At 39.5% G+C, this 7093-nt stretch overlaps 1 long non-coding RNA gene across 2 annotated transcripts; it reads left to right on the plus strand.

The window, feature by feature from the left end:
- The first annotated feature begins 699 nt into the window (after positions 1-699).
- On the plus strand, positions 700-6809 carry LOC111745992. 2 transcript variants are annotated; one of them, XR_002782873.1, is made up of 4 exons: positions 700-905; positions 2827-2941; positions 5649-5881; positions 6555-6809. It is a non-coding gene; the product is annotated as an uncharacterized LOC111745992 (long non-coding RNA). The 2 variants fall into 2 exon arrangements; XR_002782871.1 differs by having other exon boundaries at positions 5649-6809.
- The last annotated feature ends 284 nt before the right edge of the window (positions 6810-7093 follow it).

Consider the following 7093-nt stretch of genomic DNA (forward strand, 5'->3'; position numbering starts at 1 on the left):
TTTACTTTATATTGAATGTTAGAAAAGATAGTGAGCCAATGCAAAACTAATAATAAGGATTATGGCAGGAATTGCTGACTCTTCATCAAAATCCATTCCCTTCTTTTTATTTTTCCTTCTGCAGTAATAGAATGCTACTAGGTTGACCAGATACACTGCAGCATCTACCCTCACTTGTAGCTGGGTGTGGTGACTTGGTTCTCACCAGAGCAATGTGAACAAAAGTGACATCACTACTGAACATACACTTTAAATGGGCTGATGTGTTTCCTTCACATGCTACTGCAAACCAGCTTCTGTACCATAGCTTTCAACATGCAGAAAAGAACACCACTTTAAGTAGGGCATAATGGAACAATATGAGATGATGCTCAAGTCTTACGATTGTGTGGCCCAATTGAGTAGCCCAATAACCTGGAACCCAACTGACACATAAAAGAGAAATAAACTGCTACCTTATTTAACCCATTGCATTTTGAAATCTGTTTGTTACAGCAGCTAATGTTGCCCTATCTTATATAAGAGCAGATACAGGCTTAATTTTGCTCAGAAATATATTTTTTTCCAGCCTCAGATATCAGAAAAAAACATATCATCATAAGAAAAAATTTATAGCACTTTCCTTGAATAAACACTACTTTTATCCACAATGAAATTGCTTCCCATCTTTGAAAATCTCTTATTGTAGGTTGGATTCCTTAGAAGCAGAGCCCGAGTTAAGGATTCTCTTGCATCTATTGAACAAAGACTCTAAGAAAAACCTGCAAAGCAGTGAGGAGAGCAGGATGAGAAAGGGGAAAGAGCCAAGAAAAGATGTGGATTCAGCTGGAAACTAGCTGCAGCTATATTCCACTTAGAGCTCTAGAGTATAAATCTCACTGCAGTTTTTCCTGCTTGAGGCAGGGGTAAGTATTTTGAATCTCCATATTACTCAGTCATTGGTTGGTGAAACCTCCTAGACTGTTCATCCAATAAAGTCCAATCCTCTGGAGAAGCAGGAAGCTGTAAACTGATAGCATCTAACACTCTGGTACCTGGGACTGGGTGCACCAGCTCAGTTAGGGCACCTATGCAGCACAGCTCCAGTGTTCACTATAAGCTCCTTATCCTTAAATGTGCGGATATGCAATCTATGGTTTCGCATTAGACAAGACTGATGGAAAGATTCTCCTCCCAAAGGGAATCCTATGTTTTTTTATGAATCCAAATACAATCCCTAATTTTGTAAATTCTTTCATAAGAAGATGGACAGTCAGAAAGTTAAATTTTGGAAAAAAAAAAAACCACAAAAGCTAGAACAGTCATCTGTATAAGAAAGTGTGAGAAAACAATAGAAGGTAAGAATCCCTGGAGATGGAACAGACAGCTGTCTCTGATGTGAGCAAGAGACATGAGAGACAATAGTGTGTGATAGTACAGAGCCTGAATTTTGGAGCTAGCTGGGCTCTGCTTGAATCCAGATTCTATCACTTACATACTGTGTGACACTGAGCAAGTAACTTGACCTCTTGTGTGTGCCTCAGTTTCTTCCTCTGTAAAATAGGGAAAATGGTGGACAATAATAGCTACAGACTGTTGAGCGGATTAAATACTCAGTGTATGCAAAGTTCTTTGAATGCTTCCTGGAACACAAAGAGCGCTACATAAGGGTGACTCTGTTGGGGAAGCTAGGTCTTGAAATGAGAGTACCAGGCACAGAATAGGAGAGGACAATGGTTAAAAAAGCCCTTGACCTCTGTATTACCTTGAACAAATTACTTAAATTCTTTATGCTTCAGTTTTCTCATATATAAACTGGGAATAATGATAGCACTTTTCTTGTAGAAGTGTGGTAAAAATTAAATGAAATAATCATTGTAAAATCCTTAAAACAGTACCTTGTACATAATACACTTTAAATGTTGTTACTGTGCCGTTATTATTTCACAAGGAAAGGCAGGGGGACTTTTTCAAAGAATGGAGATAACTTCATTGGGGCATGTTCATTGCTTGTATACAGTGGTTTTATGAGGTGAGCATGAGACTGGAAAGGTAAGTAGAAGCTGAACTGGAAATTCCTTCTGTGCAAAGGTAAGGTGCTTTGACTTGGTCCTGTAGGTACTTTAAACTCAATGACTGTTATAAACGTTGTCTTAAGTTTTTTTTTCAGAGTAAGGACGTAGTACTAGTTAGCTATTGTTGCGTAACAAATGATCCCATAACTCAGTGTCTTAAGACAAATACTATTCATTTAGCTCGTGATTATGTAGGTTGACAGCTTGCACTGGGATTAGCTGAGAGATTCTTCAGGTCTCGGATAGGCTCCTTTAGGCTCTTGCATGATTCTTCATTTGTCCTCTGGTCCTGTCTAGTCAGCTCTGTTTCAGGCAGCTGGTTGGGTGTGGTGTGGAGCACCTTGGTTCTCTTCTACATGGTCTTCAAGGCTAGCCCCAGCTTGTTCTCATCGCCGAGGCAGAGTTCCAATAGATAGAACAAATGGCTCTTGAGGCCTAGTCTCTAAACTACACAAAATCACTTCTGGTAAATTTTTTTGGCCAAAGCAAATGACTAGTAAAACCCAGAGTCAGAGAGGGTGAGTATTACAAAGTCATAGGGGAGTGAGAATGGATATAGGAACACCATTAATTGGGGCCATCAGTGAAAAAATCTAGCAAATTCTCCAAGAATCAACTTTTTAATTCATGAGAAGAAACAGAGGCAGCAACTACAGCTTTGCTATCCCCATTAAAAGGATCGACTTTTGTAAGGTCCTAGGAGGGGATGTTTTTATACATTCCAAAGAGGTGAGTCACCTTGGTCTTGCTGTTTCTCCTCTTGTGCCCTTAGCCTCTCTCTTCTATGCATTTCAAAGATTGGAAGTTAATGCCAGGAGAAGATCTGACTGGGAAGAAACCTGCATCATTGTAGAGGCCTCACAATTCCACATAAGATTATAAAAGAGGTAAACAGTACTGAAGCCATGAGAATTTATTATTGAAAAAAAAGTAAAATTTTAATATATAAAAGCAGAATGTTTGGGAAAGAAATTTAGCTCCATTCTATTCCTTTATCTCTTTATTCAGAAAAGTAGAAAATTCATATAATCTCCCAATTTACATAACTAGAGATAAACTAAATAATATTGACTAAATGTCATATATTTGATAAAGAAAAGTACAGTCATAGTACTTGAACTCTACATTAAGCCATATTTTTGATATGATTTTTTGATATAATTTATATGCATTGTTAATTTTCATGTAACCACTTGACGTGTAACCAACAATACATATTATTGAGGACCACTGGTCTGTAAGAAAAGAATGAATTGAGGATCATAGAATTTACTCACTGGTCACATGGAGGTTTTCCTGTCATTGGCTTGCTGATTTTAGTACATTGACTAAAATTGCCTATGTCCTCAGTAAGAAGTCATTCCTTCATAATTCAATCATTTAAAATAAATCAGTTCAATGTTATCTTTAAAGAAAAAGAAGAATGTAAAAGTTACAGGGAAAAAGTATAACAATTTTTCCTTTGAACGCCTTGTGTTGATGTGTGAATTGAACAGAACTGGGCTATGTTTGGGCTGCCCCAGAAGCTGATTGTGTTGCCCCACAAGCTGACCCTGAGATAAGGGTCCAAGAGCAAGTAGTTTATCGAGGAAGGGAGCCCAGGAAACATTGGTAGGGAAGTGAGACACGGGCGGGGTGGGAGGGGAGAACAGCAAATAGGGGGTGTAGTATCAAACTGGTTACCTTTGTGGGCACCTGGGCTTAATCCCCCAGGGGAAGCCTGGGAGGCAGGGTAGACCACCTGCTTCAGAGATGTTCCACCTGAGAGGTGAGGGAGCTGAGACATTTATACACTCACTACTATTATCTGTGGCTGAGGGCTGCTCCTAGGAGGTGTTACTTGCCTGGCATATCCAGCCAGCCTGTGTGGTGAGCAGGCTCCTGCAAGCAAAGAAAATCATTAGGCAAAGACATGCAAATGATGTGCATAGAAATAAGTGCTGAGGAAAAATGGATTGTGACTCTCGGCGTCTATTCCAGACTAAATCCCTTTAAAAAGGCTTTCAAACCTTTTTAAAAAATTTAACTAGCCACTCAAATACTTTTATGGAATACAAAATAGTATGTAAAACTGATAAAAAATGCAACTACTTTGATTTCTATGATGGTATGTGATTGTGTCCAGTGTTCTATCTTTCCCCATGGCTCTGAAAACCAACTCTGAGGAATGCAAGGGCTCCTCAGGAAACAGTTTGAAAACACATGATTTAGATCTTTAGGGACATTTCCAGTTCTAGGTCCCTGGTTGACATCTTTGCATAAAGATACCTTTCACTAATATCTTCTCTCCTCTTAAAACCAAGAGCAACACAAAAAGGCCTTCAAAACCTCATTTTAAAAAGTTCAATTGAATTTCATGGTGATAAGAGCCCCCCCACCCACCCAAAATAAAGACTCAAGGGAGGAAAACAACAAAATATCAAAATGTAACAAAACAACTAATTGTATGCCTATTTAAAACCCACAGAGACTATCCAGAATTGGGTAGCCATAGTAACACACCCAGAAACATCCTGTGGGTGTGACTGCAAGCTGGATGAAGAGGAATGGGGGTGTGGAGGGCAGGGGTCTGCTGGGCAGGGCACTCTCTCTGCACAGATTCACCACTGAGACTGGAAAGGAACAGCCTTAACAGAAGCTGTGAATCTCCTCAACGAACATAGAGGTTTATCTATATTTTTGGCAACTTCCTTTTGGAATCAAAAGTTGGCTTCTTCAGAGAGAACTTAAATGGAAGCATATTTTTAAAAAAAATCTTTGATAAAATTCACACTATGGGGGGAAAAAAAAACAGAAGACCAAATGGAAACTGTGGGCGGTAGCTGTGATTGTGCCTTTTCAAGCAGTTCCTTAGATACCGCTCTGAGTTCGGGCTTGTATTGTGTTGATATTCACATTAAGTGACTGAAACTACAAGGGAGCCCATGAGGTATTGTAGTAAAAGCTATCGGTGCCTGCCCTGTACACCTCTGTTTAGACCCTCCACCAGCTGTTGTGAATGTTAAAGTTAATGACTCTCAGCTGCTTCCTATCCACAGCACTGCCCTTGGCCAACTGGCACTGCCTCTTCAAAAAATACCTGGGAAGCTGTATCTTCCCTACAGCCCCAAACAATGACTGATTAATACTGGGGTATAAGATCTTGGTCCCTTGTCTCAATTTAAGACATAACTATGGTACCATTCAAGCTTCTTGATGGGATCAGCCTTAACCCAGACACCAGAATACATCATTTCCTTGCTCACCTTATTCCTTTGTTCCGTTTCCCTCACTTCCTTGAAGGTTTCTTCTGAGATCACCTTCTCAATAAAACACTTGCAAAATAATAACACTTTTCAGGATCAGCTTTTAGGAAACCTATCCTGAAACAAGCATCATGAGAATAGCCTTGAAATAAGCATGAGCCCATCTGCCTTCAAGTCCTGATCCATCACTAGGAAGCTGCAAGGCCAAGAGCAAATTTCTTGACCTCTCAGGGACACAAATACACAGGGTAAAGTTTGACTAGATCACTGTTTTTGTTTGTTTTATCTCAGCCCACATCCTTGCCTAACTTCTTTCCAGCCATATTCTGCTTTTCTTTCTCTCTTATAGGTTTTCCCTGAAGCCAATACATCAATACATCGCTTGCAAGAACCCCAACAGGCGGCTCTATACATGGGGAGTCCGACCTAAGACATATGATAATAGTTGGAGGGAAAATGCATCTTTTGCAGCCCAATGGGAGCCACCAAAATCTACGAGGAATTGGCATCCATCTTCCATCCTCCAACCAGCAGGAGTCTCCTTTCATTAGATCTACACATTGGATTTTCACAAGATTCCTGGTAAATGACAGCTCTTAGATACAAATGTCTGAAAGCTGTTGGACCAGAAGATCTCTAATGTTGGGTCTAGCTTGACAGTTCTGGAAAGACTTTCTCTACTACTCACTGAATAATAGTGCTCTGGATTTATTGAGATTGGGGAATAAATGGAGCCAGGCTAGGTATTAAAGAATATATGGCTGGAAGAAGCCTTGGGCATCACTGAGAAAAATTTCAGATTATTTCAAATAGAAGCGTTATTTTCATCCTTTAGATTTTCAGTCTGCCTCCTTTGGTTGCTTGCCTCCCTGAAAATCTCAGAACTTTTATACCAGGGTAGATGCTGTTGTTGCTCTGCCTAGATACTCTTTTATTGGACTTGGGTATCCATCCTTCAGTTGTCCTAAGCTAATGGGAGCCACCTCACCTAGAGATGCCTGGGAGTTTATCCCCCAGTATCCATGTTCCACCTATTCCAGGTAAGAGATTGTCATGGCCAATGGCTAAATCATGCTGGGAATTTAAAGTGTACCCTTTTGCTTCCAGCTGAAACCAATCTGTAATTTAATTCACACTCCAGATATTCTTATGGGATCAGACTGAAGCTAGACTCTAGCTGAGACCACGATGTTGCTCAGCCCCTTTTCCTGCTCCATCTTGCTTCTCTCACTCCCTTATTGTTTTCTCTTGACAGCACACCCTAAAAAAATCATTGGCAAAACAACTCCTCAGTAAGGCTTTGCTGCTGGAAAACTTGGCGTGCTAATAGTTCAGATATCTGAGGGCCACAAAAGGTGAGATTTGGCTGGGGACCAAACACCAATTGATAAAAATGAGGTCCAAAGGAAGCAATTTAGGGGTCCTTGATTCAGAAAAGCTAGTATGTCATACCCTTTTCAAATTTCCCAAACAGCTCTTCAATGTGTGAAAATAAATAAGAAAAAGAAAATTTTCTTATTAGTGTGTTTTCTTATTCAAGAAATCAGAGGATTTTTTTTCTTATAGCTGTATCTTCAGTGTTCATAACAGTTTGTAACTTATTAAATGTATTTCAAGAAATATTCCAAAATATATTGTTGGTAGACGTTCATATTTCTGAATGCATTTGGAATACAATGAAGACATAAAAAATGGCAGGCTTAAGGGACAAGATAGAAGATAAACCTACTTTTAGGTTTATTAACTTTGCTTCTTTTCACTGAAGGAGAGCAAGTCTTATTAAATTCTAATTAT

This window comes from Pteropus vampyrus, unplaced genomic scaffold, assembly GCF_000151845.1.
Source record: "Pteropus vampyrus isolate Shadow unplaced genomic scaffold, Pvam_2.0 Scaffold7, whole genome shotgun sequence".
Taxonomy (NCBI): domain Eukaryota; kingdom Metazoa; phylum Chordata; class Mammalia; order Chiroptera; family Pteropodidae; genus Pteropus; species Pteropus vampyrus.